The sequence below is a fragment of the Pyrgilauda ruficollis genome, unplaced genomic scaffold (assembly GCF_017590135.1).
Source record: "Pyrgilauda ruficollis isolate IOZ18807 unplaced genomic scaffold, ASM1759013v1 scaffold74, whole genome shotgun sequence".
Lineage (NCBI taxonomy): Eukaryota > Metazoa > Chordata > Aves > Passeriformes > Passeridae > Pyrgilauda > Pyrgilauda ruficollis.
Genome location: NW_024529266.1, coordinates 1,874,276 through 1,889,071, shown reverse-complemented (window position 1 = coordinate 1,889,071; position 14,796 = coordinate 1,874,276). Strand labels below are relative to the sequence as shown.

The 14,796-nt window shown below is 39.7% G+C and overlaps 1 protein-coding gene across 7 annotated transcripts in view; it reads left to right on the top strand.

Annotated features, from left to right (window-relative positions):
* Positions 1-14,796, top strand: part of ARHGEF28 (Rho guanine nucleotide exchange factor 28) — a 120,121-nt gene that overhangs the window by 19,711 nt on the left and 85,614 nt on the right. The gene's annotated exons all lie outside the window — the stretch shown is intronic.

Sequence of the window (14,796 nt, the reverse complement as noted above, 5' to 3'; positions counted from 1 at the left end):
TAAATTCTCCCTCTTGCTTATACATTATGTAATGTAATTAGTTTAAGATGTTTCTCTGTCCTTTGTGAACCCACATTAACATTTTTTAAAAAGCAGCAGTATGGCTAAAATTTGGCTTGAATTTTTTTCCCACCAACAGTGGCTAATTAAGTGAGAAATGTTTCCAAGAATGTCTCCCTTGTTTTGCATGGGTAGGGCAAAGAAAACATGAAAACTGTGTGGCTGTATACTTTCTCTGACTCAGGGGTCCAGAGGGCGTAGAGATGGTTTGAGAATTGTGGCCTCAAGCGCCCGTGTGGAAGAAATTCTGCTGTGCTTCTGTTTACCAGGCTGAACCCACTGGGGCAGACTGTGGAGGACCTTCAGAGACTTTACCTTATGCCTATCTCCCCAGAATAGCCCTCCACATTATTACTCAACAGACCAAAATGGTTATTTACAGCTACAATAAATTATTTAAAAAAATATTATTTTAATAACAACAGTAAAAGCAGCAACTGCAGTAATGAGAGCACATTCTGGTTATAGTAGTGCAAAACCCAAAGAGAAAAAGAAGAAAACACTTTGCAGCTGTAATAACACTTCAGGCCACTAGAAAGAGGGGTGTTATCAGTGTGTGGGGATGACAGGCATGTTTGCTCATGATACTGAACTCATAATGTTGTCTACATTTGTCCTTACAGGAATAGTCCTATCTGAGGAAGATTTTGTGCTTGAAACCAGCCTTTGCCTCTTCACCCCAGTTCATTAGATTTGTCTGCACTGAAGAAGAAAACACATGCAGAATTTGCATTGTTGTGAGTGACGAGAAAGATGTCTTTGGGGAAGGCAGGCCAAGATGTGAAGTTGTTAAGAGTGGCAAGAGTCGCACCACAGTGAAGTGTTTGGTTTTTAATGAGCAGGGTAAGGACAGTCAGAGGCATAAGTGTGGTTTTCAGCCACAGAATTTTCTGTGCTACTGTGTTGTGCTTTGTTTTTAACAAGGCTTATTTATGGAGCCGGTGCAGTCAGTGCTTTGGTAACTTTTAAATAGAGCAGGGCAGGCATCTTTGGAAATGTGGCTTAGATATTCTTCTGTAGCATGCTTTCTGCCAGATGTTGGGGCAATTCTGCCTTATTTAGAAACACTGTAGCAGTCAGGAACTGTGCTGTAGCACACTGTCCTCAAGGAAATGCAGCTTGATCTAAATTTCCTCCCTCAGACTTGTCAGGCATTTGTTATTGTTTGCCACTTCTTAGATCCTTTTCCTGTTCTTTTTTGAAGCTATTGTATGACAGGTTTTTCTTGGCTGGTTGCTTTCTATTTACTATAAAGAAACCCAGCTGTCCCAGATATCTGGGAACTAGTGTTCTTTGAAACCATTTGTAGAATTGCATTGGTGCTTCTTTTTGAAAGCTAAGTCTAAGGTAATTTAAATCACTTGTGAATTTCTTTTATTTTTTAAAACAAAACTTGCTTTTGTAAATGACAAAATATTTGGGTTCAGGTTATTCTGGTGCATTTTAAATAAAAAGCCAATTATATTTTTGTGGGATAAGATGAAAGGAATTGCTTGAAAGACATTATTTAAAAGGCATTTTTAAAAATCAGCTTTGCTATTGCAGGCATAAAAACAGTGTTGTTTGCTAAGTGTAGTAGGAAACTTAAGATTTGTCACTGTATCAGAGCCTCTGTATAGTAGAGTTATGAAGACTACAATAAACTTAGACCTGATTTATACATCAGTGGGTTGAAGATGAGAAATTTACTGGATGTTTGAGAATGCACTTTCAGTTTCAGGGACTAGTGACTATACATGCAAAATTTGACAAGGACATTTATCTCCCAGTGGATGCTGAGTTTTACTTTGTTTAAGATGGATCCCTGAAGAGACACATAGTGTTTGCTGAGCGAGTTAGTGGCAGCACTCTTCAGTCCATAGCTCCATGTGAGCCTTAGTTCACGTTTATATTTTTCCACTCTTTGCTCTACCCACACCCCATTTCAAAGCTCGGCATGACTGGACAGTTTGATATAACTGTCGCTGTAATGGGGAAAATGCAGGGATTTGAATGATGGCCTTTAGGATCCAGGCTGAGTTTGACTCTCCATAGGTGATCCTGCCTTTTGTAGCAATCCCAACACAGCATTGGATTAAGCTTTACTGGACATGCACCATGGGGCTTGCATTAAAATGCATCCTTCAGAGATGGCATAATTTTTAATGTGATTGATTCTGTGCCTCTGGTAATCCTAACACCTGCAAAAGTCCTGCTATTTCCGAGCCTTCTGCTGGTGCAGCTGTCAGCCTGGCTTGCAAGATCCTCCTGCTTGTGATGCTGGGAGCTCTGTGGGAACTGCACATGGTACAGAAGAGTCTCGGAAACTGTTCCAGGGTACCTCGCTGCAAACAAGGGACATCTGTGTTGCCTCCCAGCTGGCTCTCTGCCTTGGGCTTGTCTCCCTCATGGATGTAACAAACACCCTGCTTGTCACCTTTATTGTGTGCTTTGAGACCTTTTCATTTGTGTGAGTAGGAGGCTATGAGATGTAGTGTACCTGTGCAATAGGATCTCCTTGTTTTCTCTTGCATTCTAAAGGGGATTTAGAGTCTGAAAATAAGTGTAAAGTATAAAAAAGGGAGGGACATTGCTATTACAAACTGGCTCCTCTGAACCTGTAAACGCTAAATAATTGTCATGGATTGCAGCTGGGGAAAATGCAATACTAGGTTTGTTCCAGCTGGGTTTTAATTTTAAGATCTCAGTATATTCTGTGACACTGTTATATGGTTGCTTCTGGGGTAGGAGCAAAATCAGATGACTAAAGGCAACACTTAATCATGACAAAAGCCATGAACAGATAACAATAAAATGTGAGGTTAAACTATATCCCTGCTGATATTAGTGTTATTTTATGGTAGCCAAATTGCATATAAGGGAACACAGAGCGCTTTAAAAACAACTAGTTGTGGTAACTATATGCTTTCTTCTGCAGTTACTAGATTGCACTTGTACTTGTAGCTTTTCAGAGTACTTTGGAAAATTTAAACTTGTGCCCTTAGTACATCATGGTTAACTCTCCAGTGAAAGGTACAGCTTGCACCTCTTTTAGATATCCTCCTTTAGGCATGCACACTGCCTTAGATGTCAAAGGAGTAGGAAGGAAAGACAAAATGCTGAAGAGGTTAAAGGGAAAAACTCCCTTGGACTTTGAGGGTCCCAGCTGTAAGTAACAGCATTTAATCAAGTTTGCCAAGACCCTGAAGAGTGCATTAGATAAAATCTTTCAGGTTTTGGCCTGGGTAAATGCAAATTCAGTTTTAATAAATAGATTTATTACTCAGAATTCATTTTGCAGACCATAATGCCACTCTTTTCAAGAGCATCTAATTTTTCTTTATGCTTATCCAAGAATCTTCAATTCTTTCTACTGTGGTTAAAGAACTCTCACCTAAAAAGACTGGTTCTAGAATTAATCAAGTTGGTATAATTGGGAGGACTATCAGTTCAAGTCTAGTTGAATCCAAGTTCATCAGTATAAATGTTTGGTGGGCATCCTAAGACAAATCAATGTAATGAAAGGAAAGAATAAAATAATTCTTTATGAGCAGCCACAGCTCTTAGAGGCAGATGAGAGTGAAAAATAACTGGTGTATTTTCTGAACACAGATGATGTTAATGATTAATTTACATTATGATTACAGGCCATGGATACCAAGAAGCAGTTTCTGTGTCTGTGTTGATGTACACAGTGGGTTTCTCACCTGTGGTCCTTGGCAGCTGTCCCATCACTTAAAATCTATCATTCTGGTTGATCACACAGAATGTGTCACTGCCAGCAGTCACAAGATGCTGCTGGATGAGTTTGAGCTAAGGATGAAAGATCTGCAATCACTGGATAATGATTTGATGATGGCCATTGCTTATGAAAAGTTGCCTTCAACCTGGAACATCTACCACCTTCCAAACCTTGGAAGCTGCCCAGAAGGCGACAGAGTTTTATTTGAAGTTAGAAAGCTTTTAACAGTGGTTTGGTGTACAGTTCAGAGCAGAATATCTCACTGGTCTAGTTTCTCTACTCTTGTGCTTTATTTTGTGATTAATATGAAAAATTGTTCAAGTTTGAGAGGGGTAATCAGAGATTTGGTTTGTGGCCAGAGAGTTAAAAAAGATGGTCATTGTAACTCTGTCTCCCTAGAAGGTTTTTCTGCCTTGACTCACTGTGAATGCAGTTCTTTATTTATGATTAGAGCTGTTTAAAAGAAGCAAGAACTGTATAATGAAGCTTTGCAGCCATAATTCTAACCAAGTGAGATATTTGAACTTGGGAGAAAAAGATGATAGTCAGAGAAGAGTATGTTACTGTAGGCATTCCAATGTGCAGAGTGAACATAATTTTTGCCATTGTTCTGTCAGAGTTTATCCTTCATTTATGACTATAGTCATTCTTTGGGGAAAATATCATTAAACAAGTTTATAAGTGTTTTGTTTTTTAGTTGTAGAGGAAGTGAAATGAAAATACCTGTGAAACTTTATGTTAGGGTATGCTACTGAAAAGCTTCATAATAAAATCAGGTGGGATTTTCCTAGTTTTAGGTTTCATATTAAACAAAAAACTGTAGTTAGGGTTTACTGAAGAGTATATTTTTCTTTTGCAGAGTCAGCTGATTTATAGCTGAGGGTGGAAACTGTGTTTTACTTGATAGCTTCACATGTTTTTAACTGAAAATTTGGTCGTTTTGGCTGTTTTCCTTTTGGTACTTTAAATTGCTGAAAATTAGAAGACAGGAAGTTTCCATGTCAGCCAAAATGAAAGAGATGTATGCAAGCTTTTGGGAAATAAAAACACATCGGTTAAGCTCATTTCTTTGGGTAAGGGCTTTTTTCACATCTTAAATCTTTCTAATTCTTAATGACAGATAACTTAAAACCTGAGGAATGTTTTTTGTCTGTCTGTTGCAAACAACCCCTTTAACAGATGTAAAACCAAATACTAAGTCTCATTCAAATATTGGCTAGACAAGACAGGGAAAAAAAGGGCTGTTAGTTGTTTCATTTTGATGTGGGGTAAATATTTGTTCAACTTCTGGAAAAACTGTTGTATTTTAGCAATGAGGACCTTGTATCAAAGCCTGAAGAACAGCTGTAGTTTTTTTCACAGGCCAATTTAAGCATTTCATCAGCTGAAACCCAATCCAGAAGCATCAGCAGGATGCCAGGGGTACTGAGAGATGCTTGGGCATAGCCAGCTGGGTACCTGCTTGCTTGAAACTTGGGGAAAAGTTATCCTGGTTTTGCTGTAGACCCAGAGAGTCAGAGATCATCTCAGCGGCTATCAGAGTAAGCTCTGCCAGGGCAACTGCTATCCACATAGCAAAATTCTTTAATTTTCAGTTGTGCTAATTGTTGATTTTCAGGTGTACTGCAGTGTTTATATGGAAAAAGAATATGTTGCCCCTGCAAGACTTTTATAGATCTTGTATTTTTTGTTTCTATGTATTTTTCATAATTTGTTCACTTTTCAGATTAAAATACTATACATAAATGAAATTTCATTGCGGCCAAAAAAGTTGGGATATGTGCCCCTATTGCCATACAGAGTCTGTGTGAACATTTGAAGCATGTCTTCAGCATACTGTGGTGGGGTTGCCTCACGGGCACAGCTGAACTTGAAGAAGTGACATCTCTTTTTGTACAACAGATGCAGCTCTTATATGAAGCCAGGGTCTTTTGCCTGGTTTCTGAATAAACAAAGCAAATTCCTGGGACCTGGTAGTAATGCTCATTTACAGTGGGATCTGTCAGTGCACTTCTGCCTGGGCAGTGCTTGGGCCCACCCTTGATGGGGGGCTCCTGTAAGCTTTCTGGACAGCTTTTCCTTCAGCCCAAGGGAGGCTACTCCTTCTCCGTGTCTCTCTCTGAGGTCCAGGCTTGGGCCTCCTGTCTATTTTGCTGTCCTCTAGACAGTTTGTATAATTTTTCTTTAACTGCTGTATCCTTTCTCTCTCCTTTTGGAAAGTATAGTTTTGATCCTCTCTCCTGACTCAGAGAAGCACTGACTGGAGTTGCTTCCTTGTGCTGTCCCCATCACTGTATTTTTGTCTCCAAAGCCAAGGAAGCCAAGCAAAGCTGAGGGCTGTCTGTGGCTGAGGGAGGCCGGTGCACAGAGGGGAAGGAGAGGGAGGGAGAAGAGGATGGACTGAGACTGGAGAGCTTCAGTTGTCTCAGCACATGAGGAGAAGTCCTTCATCTTCAACAGTGAGTTGTTCAAGGGTTATCCCTCTATTCTTCTACATGCTCTGAAAGTCCAAAATGGGTGAGAAACAGGATCTAGAAATCTATGAGTATTTAGAAGTAGAATGAGAACTTCCCCTACCTGCTGTCCCTACAACTCCTTGTACCAAAGATTGGAGGTGTCTTGACACTTGACATTGTCAAAATGTTCTTTTTAATATGAATGTTATGAAAGATGTGGCTGCTAGCATCCATCACTACTTAGGACATAACACTTTTGCGATTCAGTCAGTTTTCAGAGCTGCAGGGCTATTTTTGTTGGAAAAAATAATTTTGAGTGACATGTTGCTGGAGAAAACTATTGCACCATATGCTGTTTTTTGACCTCATTGATTTTTATGAGGATTTAGAAATGTAAGGGTTGATGGAATGATAGAGGAACTCTTTAGTCGTAGGAGTTTTGGTATTCAGGAAAAATGTTTGTATTCCTTTTATAAGGTATAAGAAGGATTGGATAAAGAGAGCCAAGAGCTTGTCTAGAGAACATTGCAAATAATTCAGGAATTTAGTGTAATTGCACAGGTCAGGAGTTACTGGCCACATTATAGGAAGCTGAACGAAAGAAACAAGAAGCATGACCCTTTTTGTAATCCTCACTTGTAATAGATGTCTGTGTGACAGCTGTGACAAGAGCTGCTCAATCCCACAGGGAGGTCAGATGCTGAGATCAGCATCTTGGTGCTAGAGAAAACTGGGGACTCAGCAAAGGTGCTATGCTTAGACATTTATTTGTTGGTGGGTTTCAGGAAAGGGGAAGGAGGGGGAGGGAGGAGGGAGAGGGAGAAGCTGATTTTGTTTATTGCACCTTGATAAAGGATATTTTCTTTCTGAACTGGATTATTGAATTTATGGAGACAATCAGTATTAAATAATAAGCTAAAGAAATTGTTAGTGCTGCCAGAAAAAAAGGAGAAGAGAATTTTCCCACAGAACTTTTGTTTACCAACAAAATTGTAAAAAAAAGGAAGGATGCAAAGAAGGAAGGGAGGAAAGAAAGACTAAAAGAAGAGAAAAAGAGAGAAAGAAGAAATTAATCTGAATGAGAAAAATGCTTCCAAGTAACTCTTTTTTTCTTAGTACTGTCAGGTTATGGCAGCCTTCCAGTACTGGCAGTCCCAAGAGCCATCAGACATAGGTTCAGCCTGCAGCTTTTTTATCCTTGACAACACAGGTTTACATTTCTCCGCTGTCAGAGGGCGAATGGGAGCACAGGAGGGCACTTTACAAGCAGTGTATATTATGGACAAGAAGCTGAGGGCATTTAGTTTCTGATTGTTTTGGAGGCCCTGTCAAGAGAGTGAGTTCATGTTGTCTGGGTTACTTAACTATGCTGGTAGACAAAGAAGAACACTTGATGCCAGCTTTGCCACCATTTACAGTTATTTTCAAGAGGAAGACTGCTCTTTTAGGTTTTTGTCTATTAATAGAAGCAATAATTTTACAGCCTGAATTAAGAAAACTAATTGTGGATTGTAAAGAAGGAAACAGTGTTTAGTTCCCTTTTGTGAACAAGAAGATTTTCCGTTTTATTTCATAAAAGCATTGTAATTGTTTTCTTGGGATAGGTCTTGTGGAATGAACTGAGCTACCATGTTGCTTTATGTGTTGCTTTAGAGTCTGCCTTTGGGGGACACTTTCCCATTTTCAGTGACATTTTTTCCTTTATGGCCCTTTCCCTCCCCTTTTCTTTGTAATTAATGTTACTCTTTTCACTTGGTATTACACATATTCCTTCTAAAGTGCACAAGCTCAAACCTGACTGGTAGATGTCATGGTTTTGATGTAAATTAAAGAAAATTCTGTGTGTTCTCTTCAGCTGGAATTTTAGATTTTTTTTTTTTTTTTCCCCATGGAAGGAAACGGAGAGGAGTGCAAAGTGCCTGTTCTCCTTCACAGAATTAGAAAAATACTGGGAATGGTGGATAAGTGTGTCTAGGTCTGGTGAGATTTGTGAGGAGAGGTAATTGTATTTTGGTCAGAGAATTCAGGAAGTTAGAGAAACAGATAAATCTTTGGCTCAGTAGGAGTTTGTCCTTTTGGACACTGTGCCTGACAGAGGGAGGAGGATGCTAGCCTGTGTGTTGTGAAGCAGATGTCTTCTAGAGCCTGCTGCTGACCCAGAAACCTGCCTGGGGCAGGATATTGTCAAGCACGCTTCAAGCTATGGGTTTCCAGCAAGTGTATGGTTCTCATCTCCTGGTCAGTAGAAATAACGGCAGAGAGGAGGCCTTTGAGATCCCTTTGACCATGAAGAGGCTTTTTGGGAAAAAGCACTGAGCACTTGGAGATACGCAGAGCGAGTACTCTAAATGATGCAGAAGATAAAGTTTCCTATTGAAGGCAGTATAGAGAAGTGGGGCTCTGGAGCCACTCTGCTGCTGAAGAGACCAGATATGGAGCTGTGGTCTGACCCAGACCTCAGCCTTCAATCAGCACTGGGCTGGAGAACCCAGCTTTTCTCCTGGCTGAAAGGCTGTCCCAGCTGGTATTCTGCACTTGGCTGGCCCTCAGCAAACAAGTGTCTTACACCAGACACCTCGAGGGAGTGTTTGGCTGCAGTACTAAGGGATAAGGAATATCCCTCCCAGCAACAGACACCATCTCCTGTAGTGTTTTGCATCATAGAGTCAGCTGGAACTTCATCTGAGATGTAGGTGGGGCACCGTGATGCATAGGGCTGGTGGATGGGAGCCTTTTCTGGCCCTCCTGCTGCTAAAACTGCTGGGGCAAGATTCCCTTTGCGATGGACCTTTACCTTCTCTCCTCTCCTTTTCTTCTGTAGGATTGATGCTAGTCTCTGGGAGTTGGTTCATATGGGTATGCTCTCAAATGGTCTGTCACGTGCCTGACTTCAAGCATTGCAGCCTGATGTCCCTTAACAAAACCACTTGTGTGGGTTTTTGCAGAAGTGGGGTGCACTGAGACAGCTTTATAAATAATCTCATTCCTAATGGAGAAACGAAAAAATTAGCAGTAATGTATAAAAGTATGAAGCCAGGAAAAAAATTGAGTTTGTCAGCCTGTTTTGATGTCTCCCCCTGCTTTTCAGTCTTAAGAGTTTTCAGGAAATGAATGAGATTCAGAGCCCAGAAGGGGCTTAGTCATTTCTGTCAGAGAGAAATATTTGGTTTTAATTTGTTTTTTTGGACGTAGGAAGGGATTCAGGTGCAGGGAAGAACAAAAGGATTTTTTTAAATGTTGAAAACAGACTGTTTGGCTCAGCTCTGTAACCCAAACAGAATGTTTTGACTGGAAAACAGGGATGCAATGCAAAACAGTCTTGATAGTGCCTGTCATTTACAGCCCCACCTACCTTGCAGTAGCTGACCCTGTCTGAATCAGCCAGCAGCATGTCCTTCAGATCATAGGAGTGGTTTCGTTTGTGCATTGATGGAAAATGGCATTTAATACCATTGAAATTAAATAGTATTTTATACCATTTAAATATGAATATGTTGAAGAAGTCTTGTGTTTTCCTTTTTTTCCTTATTTTGTTCCAGCTTGCTACAGAATGCAGTTGAATTATGTTGGGCTTTTTCCACAATATTGGTCTGTGTGTATGTTTATTTCTGGATAGTTTTCTTTATGTTGTGTTTTCTTTGTGGTTCCCCGCTCCCTGCCTTTATGCCACATTTGAATTCTTCCTCAGGGGAATGGGAAAATAAAGTGAAAAGTGTAGGAAAATGCCATTTGTTCTGCCACCGTGAGGAAGTATAAGAGAAGGAGGTAAAAGAAGATAACTGAAACTAGAAATTGTTCTTAAGGGAAACAATTGCTGATCTCCTGTTATTTCAGAACTTTATCATCTTTAAATGAAAATATTTTCTTTATAGGCAGGTCTGTTTAAAAAGCTTATAATCAGTCATCATGTCTTTAATTTTTTTTTAAATTTTTTTTTTTCTTTTGGTTTTTTAGTTGTTTTGTTTTGTTTTGGTATTGCTGATTCTGGAATAGGACAACAGCAGATTTTGGATGTAAGTGTCCCTGGAGGTGATCTGGTCCTACCCTCCACTTGGAGCAGGGCTAGCTTTAGAGCTGTATCAGGTTGCAAAGGATCAGGTTTCCAAGGACAGATAGTGGGACACCTGTCCCAGTGCTTCACTGTCCTTGTGGTGAAAAATCCTTGTACTGAAGAGCATACTTACCATTCCATTTGTCCTTCTGAGTAGACAGTTCAAATTTCAGATTTTACTGTTGTGAAGATATCAGTAATTGCTTTATGTCATCAGTTTCTGTCCACTCCTGGGCAAGCCATGTGGGACTATTAAGAAGAGTAGCCCAGCAAACGCATCATCTAGAGAGGTAAAGGACAGAAAAGAATGTGAGTGCTGTCTCTGACTAAGTGCATCAGGGCTGAAGGCAGACAGTGAACCTGCGGGGTGGTTCAGCTACCATGTGCATTCAAGCTGGCCATGAACAAATTTAGCATAAGGTTAGATGGAGGTTGTTAGGTTAGGCTGATAAAGATCAGTTACTAGACTATTTGTGGTGAGATAGTAGAAGTTATTGTTTTAGATGGTGGTTTCAGAAGACAGAGATTAATTACTGTTATTTTTAAAACTTGTTCTTTTGCACCAGACTTATTCATACTGCATTGTTTGTAAGATTTGGCTGCCAGAAGAGTAACTTTATTTACTGCTGTGCTGGAGCAGAGAGAAGGCTATTCCTCATCAGGGAGAGGGCTTTTTAAGGGCTCCTTTTTTGCTGAGTGGGAAAGTGCTAATCTTATCATCCTCAGAGCAAGCTTATCTGGCTTTTTTTACATTGTTATGGTATACATTGAAACCCAGTGGCCTCAGGTCAACGTTCAGAGTAAAGTTTGCCTTTTTGTTTCAACGCATTTAGTCTGAGGATTGGGGTTGCATCTACAGACATTTGGCATGCTTAATATTGTATGATGTATTTGCATGTGTTTTAATTAGATTAATTTGTCTGTTGTCTTGTTTCTAACAGTGTAGTGTAGTGTAGTATGATCTAGTTGGAAGCATCTGAAGAACATAGCTTGATGTCTAAAGTGGGACTTTACAGAGTTTCAGTATTCCAGATCAAGCAGCAAATCTGAAAACTTTTTTTTTTTTTTTCCTGTGAATGGATAATATTTGTTCAGGATCTGCATTTTGGACCACGTAATTTCCTGGGTATTTAAACTTGAACTCCCTGGTGTATATATAAACACTCCAGACAAGGTTTTCTGCTGGGGTCCAGATGGGTGGCACAGCCTTGAGTCTGCTGAAGTCCTTTCAGGGGAGACTCTGAAGTACAGAAATAGCACTGGGGCCAGTGCTGTCTATGCAAAGCACAGATGATGTGATCAATCTCTATTCAGATATACAGCTAGTGAAAGGGATCATACTGGCACACATTTTCATACTGTGTCTGAATTGTTAGGTCATTCTCTGAGTGAGTGAGAGATCCGGGCTTTGAGCATTGTTTTTCATTTCTGACGTTGGTATAATGGGAAAGGCATCCACGTCTAAACAGCAGAGACTTCTCCTAGCTGATTGTTGCATTGTGGTCCGTCTGATGTTTTCTTGTCTTCTGCCCTGCGTCCCCTGGATTTCCCTCTGCACCATGCCCTATTTTCAATTACTCTGCAATGGAGGGAACAGGGTATGCTTCCATCAGTGATCAGAGGAAATTTGCAGCTGTGTGTGTTCAAATCACATCTGGCTGAGGAGGAAATTGTACTGTGGTCTCTCATTTTTGAAGTAGCACATCATCCACAGGTTTTGGGAAGATTTAACTGTGCTTATTTTGATTTCCTCCATAGAAGAAGGTCTCAGATCCAGGCAGACCAAGGTGTTTGATGAGTAGTGTTTGACTGGGCTTTGAAACAGTGAGTTTCAGTCAGATCTTCCGGGCTCCATTGGTCAAGGCCAGGTTAGATGGTGCTTTGAGAAACTTCCTCTTGTGGAAGCTGTCCCTGTCCATGGCAGGGTCTTTGGAGTAGGTGATCTTTGAAGTTTAATTCCAATCCAGGCCTTTCAGTGGTTCCATGTTGCTTATGGTTCTATTTAGCAAAGCAATCTGCAAATACTTGAGTTGGATTCAGTGGTATAAAAAAAAAACCAAAACTTTGAAACATCTGTGCTATCATGTGTCATAGATGTGTGAACGCTATAGATCACGTTAGTGTTAGTAACTAAAATGTAGCAATGATCATCCTTTCCAAAGACTGAAATTAGAAACACTTTGTAGACCTTGGAGGAAAAAAACACCCCATGATTCATTACTTTCCTCTGTGGCCCTGGATCCTACAGCAGATCCTGTGCCCAGATGGACATGTATTTTCCTAGAATCTGAAATGGGAAGACCAAGAAAAAATTTTAAAGACTGAAACTTGTGGAGAAAATTGTTGCATAGGCAGGCAGTCAGGTCACATATTGGCTAGCCACAGTAAGATGAAGTTTAAAAAAAAATGGTGTGACATTTTATATGTGTGTTCCACAAATACTTAGGTAAATATTATGTAAATGTTTAGTGATATTCTGGTATAAAGAATTCTCCCTGTGTCTTATTAATGAGTCTACTTCTGTTAGAACTGCAATAAAAATAGTTTTCAGACACTACATTCAAGTGTGCTGGCTGTTGAAGTGCTGGAGGCTGTGCCCTGAAGCTCCCTTTTACTCTGATGCCTGGAATTTCTTTCATTTATTGAAGGAAGCATGGCATGTTTTTCTGGGATTTGACTGTCTGGAAGTTTTGATTCCACTTGAAATGGAAAAGTAAAAAGTCTGGATAGGTTGCCACCAAATACTCAATACCAAATACTGAGATAAAAAACTGTATCATCAGTGGAGATGCTACAGTGATTTTCCCTCTGTAGTGGTAGGGAAAGTTCCTTAAGTTCCTTGCAATTCTGGTTCTATGAGATATTTGGAATATAATAGCACTTGAAGTCCAACATTTTCAAAAGAGGCTAATGACTTTCCCCCCATTGCCTCCAGAGAAGACATTCAGCTTCGTAGAAGGCAACTCTTCTGTTAGAATGTCCAGAGAGGATGTATTTGGCTGAGACATGGCAGCAGCCTTCAATTATGTAAAAGGAAGCTGTGAAGGGAAGGAAATTGAGATTTCAGTGACATTTCTTAAATCACTGGAAACCTAACATATTTTAGCTAATTGTTCTGCAATCTGTAGAGCAATGGTCCCTAAATACTTGACCCTTGTGGAGGAACCCTTATGTTTAACTTCTTACCAAAATATCAATGTAAGAAACTGGTTGAGTAGCACTTGAGAATATTTTATTTATTGCCTTTAAATTGCAGAGACCTTTTGTTTGAGAATGTATGTATTAAGGCAAATAAATCTTTCCTTGAAGACAGGCCAGGGAATAGTGTGAATGATGATTCAGCATCTAGTGACTAAGTAATGGTTGTGTACTCTTTTATTGAAGTTGACGATTATATACTAAAAAGTGGAGAGGAGAGGAAGGATTGGCACATGAAGTCACCTTTTGAGAAGAGAGAAGCAGGAATTATCGGGCATATTCTATGTATGTGTGTGTTATTTTATAGCTTATAAGCTTATATGGATCTCTTACTGTCCTGATAAGCAGACTGTCTTGAGAAATCGTATCCCTTTTCTTAATATTTTAAAATTTTTTAGTTTATAGGTACTTTGCTGTGCTGCTGGATGTTTTGTATTGCTGAGGCAAGGCAAATTACAGAAAAATTGCTTTTTAGCTATCATCTCCACTGGAACATTTTCTGGTCCTGAATGCTATATTGCATATAGAGAAAGAGAAAAATAATAATTAATTAACAGCTGGAATGATCTTAATTCCAGCTGTTTTCTTTGATGGAAGACATTAGATAGCATTTAGCTATTCTTTAGCTCTGCATATGCAATTAAGTATGTAACTGCTGTTTTCAGTGAAAGACCTAATGTATTCTGCCAAAACAATTTCGTAGGTCTGAACTGAGCTGTTACTTTTGCAGATAGTAGATAATAAGTGTCTTTTGATGCTTACCAGCAAGTATGATAGAATGCTGGGGTTTGTTACTGATGATTTTGATCTGCTTGCTGTGTTTTTTTTAAGGGCCTGAACAAAGAGAACAAAGAGAAACTCTTCTCTACCTTGTGATGATTCTGGGCTTGGTTAAGCTTTCCCTGTTCTTGGCAGCCCAGCCTGGAGGGTCATCAGCATTAGCATTACCTAATGAGGATGGAGCAACATTGTTAGATTTGGCTTTACAGAATGGACACTCCAAACTTGTTGAGATCTTTACAAAGTGTGATAATGGTTTGCTCTTTTCTATGAAAATGTCTTGTCATTTAAGGGTTGTGGGGAGTGCTGTTGTTTATCTGGAGAGAGTTGCCTATTTAGTGCTGGTTTCTGCTGATTTTTCTCATTGTTATGATTTTAAATGGCAAATTCACATTTACAATTGTAGGAAGTTTATTATTTGTGTCCTTCATTACATTTGAAGTCAATTAATAGTCAGTTAAATGATAGAGGACCAGCTGCACCATCAGGTACCTCTGTCAGCACTGTATCAGCTGAATCCTGACACACTA